Source organism: Triturus cristatus, chromosome 7, assembly GCF_964204655.1.
Source record: "Triturus cristatus chromosome 7, aTriCri1.1, whole genome shotgun sequence".
Taxonomy (NCBI): domain Eukaryota; kingdom Metazoa; phylum Chordata; class Amphibia; order Caudata; family Salamandridae; genus Triturus; species Triturus cristatus.
In genome coordinates, this window is record NC_140590.1 from 1,850,172,071 (window position 1) to 1,850,184,571 (window position 12,501).

Genomic DNA, 12,501 nt, shown 5'->3' on the forward strand with positions numbered 1-12,501 from the left:
CTTGTTACCTGTAAAATCAGCAGAATTGATGCAAATGATCCTGGTATGATGGGTTTGGTTTTAAATGGGGAACACTGCCGAGTATGTTTAGTGAATATTTATAATGCTGCCAATGTCACTTCAGTATCTAATTCCGTATCTGTCCTGCATGCCTTTCTCATTTCCTCTCTAAATGATTTTAATCACAACCTCATGATTGTGGGGGATCTAAATGTCCACTTGTGTGGAGACCCTCTGCACAAATGCATAAATGATTTAAGTTGTGAGCGTATGGAGGGACTCCACCTGGATCACACAATGGCTGAGGAATTATGCATTGCTCTCCTTGATAACCTGGACCTCTCCCTGGCCATGACACTCAGGGATCCATTTAAATGTTTTGATACTCCAACCTTTAAGGGGCATGGGAGGGGCACCTTTATTGATCACATGCTGTTGTCAGCGACACTGCTACCTTTTTTAGATTCGTTTGATATTGTCCCAAGCGAATTCAGTGACCATAATCCTTTAACAATCCGTCTGAAGGGACCTTGGTTTACTAAGGAAAGACAGATATGTAATTCCGGGAGGCTGGGCACCATAGATGGGAGGCGGCGACTCAAATGGTCAATGGTGACTCCAGATTTACTGTATAAAAACATTGTAGATACATGTACTGAGGATATTGTGAACTGCACCCAGGTAGGGGCAGACCCACGATGGGTTCTCACTGCTTATCAAAATCTGTCGGAGAAGGTGTCAGAACTGATGTCGGCTCCTGCAAAAATGAGTGTGGAAAAATGTGGGCCAAGATGGTTCAATCATGATTGCTCCAAAGCTGCTCGTATCCTCAGGCTAGCACTGGCAGCTATTCCGAGAGTGCAGGAAAATGTCAAACTGTGCCGTAGAGAATATAAGTCTATTCTTAAATCCCATAAGGAGTCGCTAAGAGTAGAAGCGTGGAATGAGTTACTTGATCCCTCTACCTTAAAATCCAGCACCAAATTTTGGACAATAATTAAAAAAACATTCCTGGTAGAAGACCCGGGTAACGGTCTGGACTGTTGTATTACCAAGGAAGAGTGGGAATTTCACTTTAAACAATTATACTCTTCTGGGTTACCTGTTACAACTGAGAAATTACTTGATGCTAGGGGAGGTGCTATTAGGTTTACTAATGGTGAAGTTATGGTGGCCATTGAAGGACTTGCTGCTAGAAAAGCCCCAGGGCCTGATGGGATCCCCCCAGACTTGTATAAGTCTGATCCACACTTTTGGGCGCCCATCCTGGCTGCAGTATTTAATGCAGCTGCCAAAGTGGGCTGTCCTATCTCCTGGGGACTATCAACGATTGTTCCCGTTTTTAAAAATAGGAGATAAGGGCAGTCCTCACTGCTACCGGCCAATCTTATTAATTGACTCCATGGCCAAATTATGGGGAGAATTCTACTACAGAGAATAACATGCTGGGCGACTGAAAATAACATCATGTCGATTTCTCAGTATGGTTTCTGTGGGGGGCGCTCCACCATAACCCAGTGCCTTAACCTCTTCCTTGTATTGAGCAAATATACCACTGTACAGAGGGGAACTGTCCATCTTGCCTTCATGGACCTTTCTTCAGCCTTCGACTGTGTTAACAGGGGGGGGGGGCTGTGGAGGTCCATGAGGGAGAAAGGTGTGGATCCTGGGATAGTCGACTTTCTGGTGGATATGCACAGTAATACCAGTGCTAACGTCAGATAGTCTGTAAATGGGGACACCACTGGTAATTTCGACATAAAGAAGGGAGTGCGTCAGGGATGCATTCTTGCCCCCTTCCTTTTTAATTTGTATATTAATGATTTAGATGATTATCTACAGAATGTACAGGCAGACTGCCCTAGAGTCGGCAGGCGGGGTATTCCAGTTCTTTTATACGCAGATGATGCGGTTTTAATTTCGAGAAGGGACTCCAGGCGCTTTTAAATGCTTTTAACATTTTTATGTCTGATCGAAATCTATTGGTCAACAACTCCAAATCATACATAATGCATATTGGCCATAAACCCAAAAAGAATTTTATTTTTAAATTGGATGATGTCCCAATACCAGTCACAGAAACATTCTCATATCTTGGTGTCCTGTTTGATACCAAGCTTAACTGGGGTCCACACCTGGTCAAAAAGAAAGGTGAACTGACAAGGGCTAATGTTTCTGTTTTTAACTTTGAGACAAAACTGGGTAAGAAGCCAATTAACGCAATGATTAAGCTTTACAATGCCAAATCTGTTGCTACAGCTGCATATGGCAGCGAACTTTGGGGATATCTGGCTGGAGAACAGTTGAAGGTTGTTGAAAACAATTTCCTAAAACGTCTACTTTGTGTCCCCACTAGTACACCCAACTTGACAGTACATGAAGAACTGGGAATCCAGTATTTAAGTGATATTTTTTCCTTAAGGCCACTGATTTGTTGGGTGAAACTGTGGATAAATCAGGACATACCTCTTACCCATTTGATTGTAAGAGATCTTGTATCTCAGGACAAACACATGCGTGTCCCCTGGTTAAAATATCTGAAATCCTGCTTTTCCAGGCTAGGCCGTCTGAATTTGTTTGAAAATCCTAGCGGAATTGTAAAGGGGGATAAACAGCAACCAAACAAGCCTTCTATAAGGACAAGTTGGCTCAAAGGGAAAGTGAGGAGCTTATGAAATCAAGAATTAGGAAATATGTGATGTTAAAAACGTGTGAAAGCATGGAGCCATATTTAATGAGTAATCTCACCTCTCATGAGAAATTCTTGTTGACTGGGTTTAGATTTGACATCTTCCATCATCTTTTAATTCGACCGAAGTCAGACATTTTTAATAAGGTTACAGCACCCTGTGGCTGCGACGGGAAGTCTCCTCGGGATATGCTGCATTTTATGTTTTTATGTAGGTTTTATGAATATCCCCGCAAACGTTATCTTGTTGCACTCTTAAGGAAACTTAATTTTAACCAAATCAAACCTGCCTTTTTCTATTTGCAGCTTTTGTACAGCGATAGTGTCTTACAGGTTAAAGAATTTTTAAAATTAACCGTCAAATTAAGGAATTGCCTAGACCAATGATGTTGTACTTACTATCTGCACTTTACCCTGTATCTGGATCAAGTTATTGGCAATGGGCTACGTGTAATATGATTCTTGTATGTGACTATGAATTATTGTAATAGTATGAATAATGTTTTTAATCGTTATGTATATATGTGCACTTTTATGGTGTGAAATATAACTAGGCTGTCCGGTTTTAGGTTTAAACCTATAACTGATAAAACACCACCGGAAGGGAAATAGCCCTCACCAGTGTAAACATATAAACACTGAAAAACCCCCTGCACAACAACAAACTAAATGCCATTCAAAGAAAAGAAAAGGAGAGTGAAAGAGTAATTTGTATTTCTTCCTGAAGGGGTCAATACAATGTAACTTTGTTATACAAGGTAGCAGTAAGAAAGAATGGGCTAACATTATTCTGCTTGAGATTTGTTGTTTAGAAATGTCACTAAAATATTGTTTCTTCTTCCTTTTTTCAGTTTTGTGGTATTGTTTTAGGTTCTGTTTATTTATTTTTTAAACTGTAGAGAATAAGGAAATATCAAAATCATATTTGATTGTTTGGCTACGTTTGAGTATTTCAAAGATAGGAAAAATGTAGGTTTCATAAGAATATTTCCCAATATGTACCATCACATATACCCACATAGAATTTGTAAAAACCCTTGATACATCAGCCTCTTTTTCTAGTGAGTCAGTATTGATAGTAAGTGAATTGCCAAACACCCCAGGCTTTAAAAATTCAATGCAAGGTATAGTGACAGGTAGATGTGAAAAGAGTGCAGTCGCAAAGCATCTGGGATACTGGTGAAAACATAACACCAGACTTTTGGAAACAATGAAATGCAGTGTCACTTGGAATGCTGCTGCAAAACGTTCTTACCAAGTTCAACAAAGATTGGAGTGACATTGTTTGTATTTGCAGTGATTCAGCTACGTATATGAAAATGTTGTGTGATGACCTGTCAAAATCGATATCGGAGCTGAAATGCTTCCCTTTAAGAGATCCTTGCCACTTGTTAGATGGAATGCTGAAAGCATCTTTACAATCTTCAGAGTTAATGAAGAATGCTATTAACTTTTAAGTCGGTTCTGGTGCACTGTTTGGTTATGTGTATAAACTAAAACTCAAATATTTCTCATTTTGTGATTTGTGTGGCCTCAAAGAAAGACTGTGTCACTTAGCTAGTGGTTCTCATTCCTAGAGGCCATGAATATTATATTACCCACAGAGACGTTTTAAGGCATGGGCAAAGTGGGCTCAGGCCCCGGGCCCCGGCCTTTCAGGGGCCCCTGATAGATCTAACTCTGTTCTGCACACAATCCTGCCCTGATGACCTTGAATGGTTTGTAAACGTAGATTATTTTAAATGCCATTTTCATAATCTAGTTTTAATACAGGTAATGTCTGGGAGTCTATGACAGACCTTTTACAGAGAAATGTTAGGTTATGTTTTTCAACACCATGCAATATTTATTTTTAAAAAGTTCCTTTTAGATTAAAATAGGACCTTACGCATGCGAAATGGCAGTGGATTATTGAAATTATGTGCAATAAACTTCAAGAGCTAGTCCTATTTTACAATATTGAAAACACATCACTATCCCGTCATTTTAGCTGGAGACACCTGTAAACTTTGGAGCGGTCTGCCCTTGAAGTGTCAGTGATCTTGCGAAAGAGATCACGAGAAAGCTGACATTGGATCATAAATCCGAAATTGTTCCGATCAGGGGCCCAAAAGTTACATTTGGCCCAGGGCCCCCAAAATCTTTAAGATGTCCCTGATTACCCATGTGGCAACTGTTTACAGAATGTTCGCCAAGTGATGATGCCAAAGGCAAGAAATGTGAGGATCTTTGGTTGCATATTGGTACTGATTTGAAAAAAGTACACTTTACTGAATTCTTAGATTTTTACAGGAAATCATAACTCCTGTATTGGACATAATAAAAAAACTGGAGTTTGAAAACGCCCTTTTATACCAAGTGTTCAGCATAATTGGTGTAGATGTGAAACATCTCCTTGAGAGTATGCTAGGCGACACTTTTAGTGACTTTGGCACTACAACATGTTCCATGTTAGAGTGCTTGCCACTTGGTGAGCAAAGAAATGTTGAGGAGCAATTCAGGAACTTTTATTTTACAATGTATGAGAAATAGCCCTTCACCAACCATGGAATTTGAAGTCAATGAAGCCTCACTGTGGTACTCTGCACTAGTTATGGATCCCTTCCGTAAAGGAAAATTATCTCCGGAGTTTCAAAAGTGCTCCCTCATTTTTGACTGCTTCAATAACTCTGAGGGTATATGCACCCAGTTCAATGCATATGTTGCAGAACCTGTCGCAGAGAATCACAATCTTCAGGTACACCAGTAATAACATGGAAAGCTATGTCAGAGGCCAGCATTTGCAAATTGTGTACTGGCTATTTTGGCGTTGCCTGTCCCTAGTGCCAATGTTGGGAGGGCTTTTTCAGAGATAAAAGTTTATATGTGAAGGAAAGAGTTAGCGTGCATGATCAAAGACTCACTGAAGATGTATTGTATGGTGTACTACAATAAGTTTGATTTGTAAAAATGTATTTGGACCTCATATACATGGTATGTACACAATCTAAATACCATGCACTATCAGTGTAGAAAGCAAGCAATAGTAAAAGCAAAAAGTTACATAAACACCGGAAAAACACTGTTTATGTTGTTTTTAATGGCGCGAAAATGTGTAACCACTGATAACCACTGTTTTTTTAAGGTACTGAAATCACTTGAAAACACTGAAAAAACCCCACCAGAATTTACCAAAAATAGAAACTGAAAACAGGAAAGCCTAAATATAACCGAATAAAGTCTCTATTGAATTGAATTGAATTAACCAAGCATTTATGAAGAAACATTCTATTAGCAGTGGGACAAGAGTAAGGACATTTGTTTAGAGATGTAAACTATCGCCTAAGGACTGGTAGGGCAGTTATGCTTGTATATTGGTTGTTAGGTTCCCAGACTGTACCGTGGCTTCGGATTGGCTGGAGGAACGCTTGCTAGTTCTCCATTGGCTATGGTGTCAGGGAGAGCTGGCATGCCCTAGCAAAGAATTGTTTTCTGTACTTGCACCTTGTTAGTGGGCGGGTCAGGTGCTACAGTGGGGTCTCTGCCTGTTCCTCTCAGTGAGCTGGTGCAGCAGAGACAGCGGGAACATTCTGGAGGGTCCTGCGGATGGGCTTCTCAGCTGGTTCAATAACTCTGAGGGTATATGCACCCAGTTCAATGCATATGTTGCAGAACCTGTCGCAGAGAATCACAATCTTCAGGTACACCAGTAATAACATGGAAAGCTATGTCAGAGGCCAGCATTTGCAAATTGTGTACTGGCTATTTTGGCGTTGCCTGTCCCTAGTGCCAATGTTGGGAGGGCTTTTTCAGAGATAAAAGTGCTACAGTGGGGTCTCTGCCTGTTCCTCTCAGTGAGCTGGTGCAGCAGAGACAGCGGGAACATTCTGGAGGGTCCTGCGGATGGGCTTCTCAGCTGGTTCAATAACTCTGAGGGTATATGCACCCAGTTCAATGCATATGTTGCAGAACCTGTCGCAGAGAATCACAATCTTCAGGTACACCAGTAATAACATGGAAAGCTATGTCAGAGGCCAGCATTTGCAAATTGTGTACTGGCTATTTTGGCGTTGCCTGTCCCTAGTGCCAATGTTGGGAGGGCTTTTTCAGAGATAAAAGTTTATATGTGAAGGAAAGAGTTAGCGTGCATGATCAAAGACTCACTGAAGATGCATTGTATGGTGTACTACAATAAGTTTGATTTGTAAAAATGTATTTGGACCTCATATACATGGTATGTACACAATCTAAATACCATGCACTATCAGTGTAGAAAGCAAGCAATAGTAAAAGCAAAAAGTTACATAAACACCGGAAAAACACTGTTTATGTTGTTTTTAATGGCGCGAAAATGTGTAACCACTGATAACCACTGTTTTTTTAAGGTACTGAAATCACTTGAAAACACTGAAAAAAACCCACCAGAATTTACCAAAAATAGAAACTGAAAACAGGAAAGCCTAAATATAACCGAATAAAGTCTCTATTGAATTGAATTAACCAATCATTTATGAAGAAACATTCTATTAGCAGTGGGACAAGAGTAAGGACATTTGTTTGGAGATGTAAACTATCGCCTAAGGACTGGTAGGGCAGTTATGCTTGTATATTGGTTGTTAGGTTCCCAGACTGTACCGTGGCTTCGGATTGGCTGGAGGAACGCTTGCTAGTTCTCCATTGGCTATGGTGTCAGGGAGAGCTGGCATGCCCTAGCAAAGAATTGTTTTCTGTACTTGCACCTTGTTAGTGGGCGGGTCAGGTGCTACAGTGGGGTCTCTGCCTGTTCCTCTCAGTGAGCTGGTGCAGCAGAGACAGCGGGAACATTCTGGAGGGTCCTGCGGATGGGCTTCTCAGCTGGCAATTGGACGCTTCCCCAAGGCCATGCCTAGCTGCACTGCAGCTTGGCCCTACATCAACCTTAGTTGAGCGGCTCCAGCCCAGAATCCAGGCCACAGGCTGCCAAGCTCCTCCAGTATGTACAGCACTCTTCTGCCACTTAATGCCTGCTTCATGGTTCAAGTCACTGCCTCACACTCGAAGGGCCAGGCTCCAGCCTTGGCTTCACACCCTTTACCTCGCTGCCTTCCATGTCATCTCCGCACCCACCTTAGCTCGGCTGTTAATGCCCTTGTTTAAGCCTGCTTAGAAGGCATGCACATTTAGGACGGAACTATTCGGGTCCTGCCACTGTTACAACTGGTTGCTCCATTTACCATCTGATGTTTGTAAACTTGCAGCTTGTGTGCTGCATGGCTAAAAACTTTTAAGGCCCCAAAGGCTAGACCTATTGGCTATGCCACTGCTTGTTGTTACTGGCCATGTCCTTGGCTTACTTTACTTACAAGCTAATGGAAAGTCATTTGTACCCACCCCCACTCCACCCTCCCACAGACGGTCAGCACACGCACTGCCTCTATCGTCACCAAGAATAGGGGGGTAGATGGAGACCTTCAGGGGCGCCGCTCCAAGAGATCCCGGAAGACTTTGGTCAGTCGAAGTCAGTGAGCAGCAGCAATCTGATACTGAATATTAGTTCATCTGGAGCAGGGCTCGAGTCGGGGTACCACGCGGGTGGACGGCGTCCCCCCACTTATTTTACCAGGTTTTAACGGGTGGATGCCGTCCCCCCTGCCCAAAAGCTGGACTTCACTCTTTGGCATCATTGCGGGGCCCGTTGCAAAGAACAGCAAAAACATGCCCAACAATGTAATGCCGGACGATTTGTTTTCGCCAGTCGCGAAAGCAAACTCTGTCACCAAGGAAACCGTTCCACAAACGGCAAGATCTCCTGACATACTGCAGAGCTCGAACGAGCAGCTACACGAAGAAGTATTGGGCCTGACATCTGAGAGACACTCCCACTGCGGGGGGATTAAACGCAGCCTCCGCGAGGTAGGGTGCAGACCACCTTTCATCTAAAGGCATATGAATACCCATGAGATTCCTGTTGTGACGTCACTTCCGGTGACAGCGTCCCCCCACTTCTCGTCACTTCCGGTGACAGCGTCCCCCCACTTCTTTTTTTAGGACTTGTGCCCTGATCTGGAGCAAGCACGGACGTCCTCTGGACGGACATCCAAGCGCTTCAGCAATCACAAGACAATAGAACGAACCACAAACTCGCTTCAAACCGTCAGGAGGCGCGAACTGCTCGGCGCGCGCGATCAGCACAGCCTCGTTCTAACGTCACTACGTTGACAGGACAGAACTGGACGCCGACACTGCGGGGGGGGGGGGGCATTCAATCCAGGCCCCGCCCCCCGTTAGTTTTCTTTCGAGAGATGAGTTCAAGATAGGGTGCGCAGCAGGGGCGTAACACAGGCCCCCGCGCTGCGGGGGGACCCCGCACTCCAGGGGCTCCCCCTCACTCAGTGCACGCACCATTTAATTAATTGAAGACACGAGGCTTGCTGGCTCCGCTGAGTGAGGGAGCCCCTGGAGCGCCACGATCTCGTCCGGCTCTTGGTGCACACGCCCGGCCTTTGAGCGGAGGAGACGCTCTCTCCTCTTCATGGCGCGGAGACGTCGCCGCGCGCTGCGGGGTCCTCAGGGTGGTGACCGGTGTCAGTCATGCGCATTGCGCAGCTCTATGAAATGTGCGCGTGACCCGTGAGGTGAGGGCGGCATCCCAGGGAAACTACTAGAAGGACCGTGCGGCTCCGGCCTGCCCCTACCTGCCTTGCCCCGTCTTCCGCGGCCCGCTCGTGCCTGCCACTCAAGCTGCAGCTGCAGGCCAGGCCTAGGCTCAGGTGAGTCAGTCTGTCCGAGGCAGGAGTGGTCCCTGGCGAGGAGTCTCAGAGGCCAGGGTGGGATCGTGAGATCATTGGAATTAGTCACAGCATCTTGGGGCCCGGCGGGAATAAAAGTAAAACCAAATGTAGTAGGCCAAGGGCCGGGCGTAAGACCGGCCCCCGTGTTGCGGGAGATGGGGGACGCGCTCCAGGGACCCCCTCACTCAGAGCCAGCAGGCCTCTTCAATCATTATTAATTAAATGGTGCGCAGACTGCGCGCGATCATCCTCGTGTATACTGCCTGTCATGTTTTAATGTGCATCCCCCTTTGTTATGGTGTGTTAATACCAATCTGCTGATTTAAGGAGAGGGGGGGGGGGGGGTACAAAAACTAACGAGCAGACAAAATTTAAAACGCTGGCGCCAATAAAAGTAAACACCAAGGACAGCGTATTTTAATCGCACGGTGAGTTTAGCGATTCGAGGCACTGGACTGCTGCTACATGTGCTCTTCTGCCACAGATTACTATGGCGGCGCTACAAATGGCCGAGAGCACGCCCTCAACAGCCCCCAGGGTCACGTACTTGCATCTCCCCCACAGACTCACACCTCATGCAACAGTCCCCAGAAATCAAATAGCACATAAAAGGCCAAGCAAACACGTTACTCAACTGATTTTACGCTACTACACCTCTCCAACCTGCTTTCTTCCGTCTATCCAAAAGATTTAAAAAACAACCTGCCTTAAACTTTCACACAGACTCCGAATGTGCCGCCCCGACCTAGGAAATAACAGCCAGCACTAAACTAAACACACACCACTCCCGCCCTACAAAATAAAGCGTTTAGCACACTCGGGTTTGATTCACCCGCACCTCAGAAACCATTCCAACAAACATCCATTGTCACACACTCTAGCAAGACATCATTGCCCCAGAGGGCAAACACACCGCAGCATGCATTCAATCAATCAATCAATCATAGGCATTTATAACGCGCACTACTCACCCGGAGGGTCTCAAGGCGCTTGGGGGGGGGGGGTCCGCTACTGCTCGAACAACCAGGTCTTGAGCTTCTTCCTGAAGGAGAGGTGGTCTTGGGTCAGGCGTAGGTCGGTCGGGAGGGCGTTCCAAGTCTTGGCGGCCAGGTGGGAGAAGGATCTTCCTCCTGTTGTCGCTTTGTGGATGCGGGGGACGGCGGCGAGGGCGTGACTGGTCGAGCGGAGGTGGCGTTTGGGAGCGTAGAAGTTGAGGCGGCTGTTGAGGTAGGTCGGGCCTTGGTTGTGTAGGGCTTTGTGCGCGTGGGTGAGGAGCCGGAAGGTGATTCTTTTGTTGATCGGGAGCCAGTGCAGGTCTCTCAGGTGTCTGGAGATGTGGCTTCGTCTGGGGACGTCGAGGATGAGTCTCGCCGAGGCGTTCCGGATCCACTGGAGTCTCTTCTGGAGCTTGGCGGTGGTACCGGCGTAGAGGGCGTTGCCGTAGTCCAGTCGACTGGTGACGAGGGCCTGGGTGACCGTCTTCCTGGTCTCGGTGGGGATCCACCGGAAGATCTTACGTAGCATGCGCAGGATGTTGAAACAGGACGAGGAGACGGCGTTGACTTGTCTGGTCATGGAGAGGGAGGAGTCCAGGATGAAGCCCAGGTTGCGTGCGTGGTCTGTCGGTTTGGGTGCGTTGCCCAGGGCGGGGGGCCACCAGGAGTCGTCCCAGGCGGAGGGTGAGGAGCCCAGGATGAGGACTTCCGTCTTGTCTGTGTTCAGTTTCAGGCGGCTGGTCGTCATCCACTCGGCCACGTTTTTCATCCCTTCGTGTAGGTTGGCTCTGGCGGTGGCGGGGTTGTTGGTCAGGGAGAGGATCAGCTGGGTGTCATCGGCGTAGGAGATGATGTTCAGGTTGTGTTGGCGTGCGATGGCCGCAAGGGGGCTCATGTAGACATTGAAGAGGGTGGGGCTGAGCGAGGAGCCCTGATGGACGCCGCAGATGACTTCCGTGGCTTCTGATCTGAACGGGGGCAGGCAGACTCTTTGTGTCCTTCCGGTGAGGAAGGAGATGATCCATTCCAGTGCCTTCTCCTCGATTCCGACGTTGCTGAGGCGCTGCACTAGGGTGCGGTGGCAGACAGTGTCGAATGCCGCGGAGAGGTCCAGGAGGATGAGGGCCGCTGTTTCTCCGTTGTCCAGCAGGGTTCGGATGTCGTCGGTGGCAGCGATGAGGGTGGTCTCGGTGCTGTGGTTGGCCCGGAAGCCTGACTGGGATGGGTCGAGGGAACCAGTCGTCTCGAGGAAGGCTGCCAGTTGCTTGTTGACGGTCTTCTCGATGACTTTGGCTGGAAACGGGAGGAGCGAGATGGGGCGGTAGTTCTTGAGTTCGGTGGGGTCCGCCGTTGGTTTCTTTAGTAGAGCGCTGAGTTCGGCGTGCTTCCAGCTCTCAGGGAAGGTGGCGGTGTCGAGGGAGGTGTTGATGATGTCCCGCAGGTGGGGTGCGATGACAGCGTCGGCCTTGTTGAAGATGTGGTGAGGGCAGGGGTCGGTTGGGGATCCGGAGTGGATGGAGTTCATCGTGCTGATGGTGTCTTCGAGGTTGATCGGTGTCCAGGCGTTGAGGGTGGTGGTGGGGGGCGTTGGTTTGGTCGTGGGGAGCGTTGGTTGTGTTCTGAAGCTGTTGTGTATGTCAGCGATCTTGTTGTGGAAGTAGGAGGCGAGGGAGTTGCAGAGGTCTTGCGATGGGGTGATGTTGTTGGTTCCGGCGTTGGGGTTGGAGAGCTCTCTGACGATGTTGAAGAGTTCCTTGCTGTTGTGTGCGTTGTTGTCCAGCCGGTCCTTGAATGCTGTTTTCTTGGTGGCGTGGATCAGTTGATGGTGCATTCGGGTGGCGAGCTTGAGGGTAGTCATGTTGTCCGGCGTTGGGTCTCTTCTCCAGGCTTTCTCGAGGGCACGGCAGTTCTTCTTGGAGCTCTTGAGTTTGTCGGTGAACCACGGGGCCTTCTTGCTTCCGGGTCTGCTGGGCGGGGTCCTCAGAGGGGCGAGCTCGTCCGCGCAGGTGGAGATCCATTTCGTGAGGTTGTCGGCGGCTTGGCTGGGGTTCGGTGAGCTGGCTCAGGG

The 12,501-nt window shown here is 47.2% G+C and overlaps 1 long non-coding RNA gene across 1 annotated transcript in view; it reads left to right on the forward strand.

Moving 5' to 3' along the window:
* The first annotated feature begins 8,934 nt into the window (after nt 1–8,934).
* LOC146813441 (uncharacterized) overlaps nt 8,935–12,501 on the forward strand; it is a 152,292-nt gene continuing 148,725 nt past the window's right edge. Inside the window, exon 1 of the long non-coding RNA XR_014966980.1 lies at nt 8,935–9,417. This is a non-coding gene — a long non-coding RNA (uncharacterized LOC146813441). The remainder of the gene's footprint in view (nt 9,418–12,501) is intronic.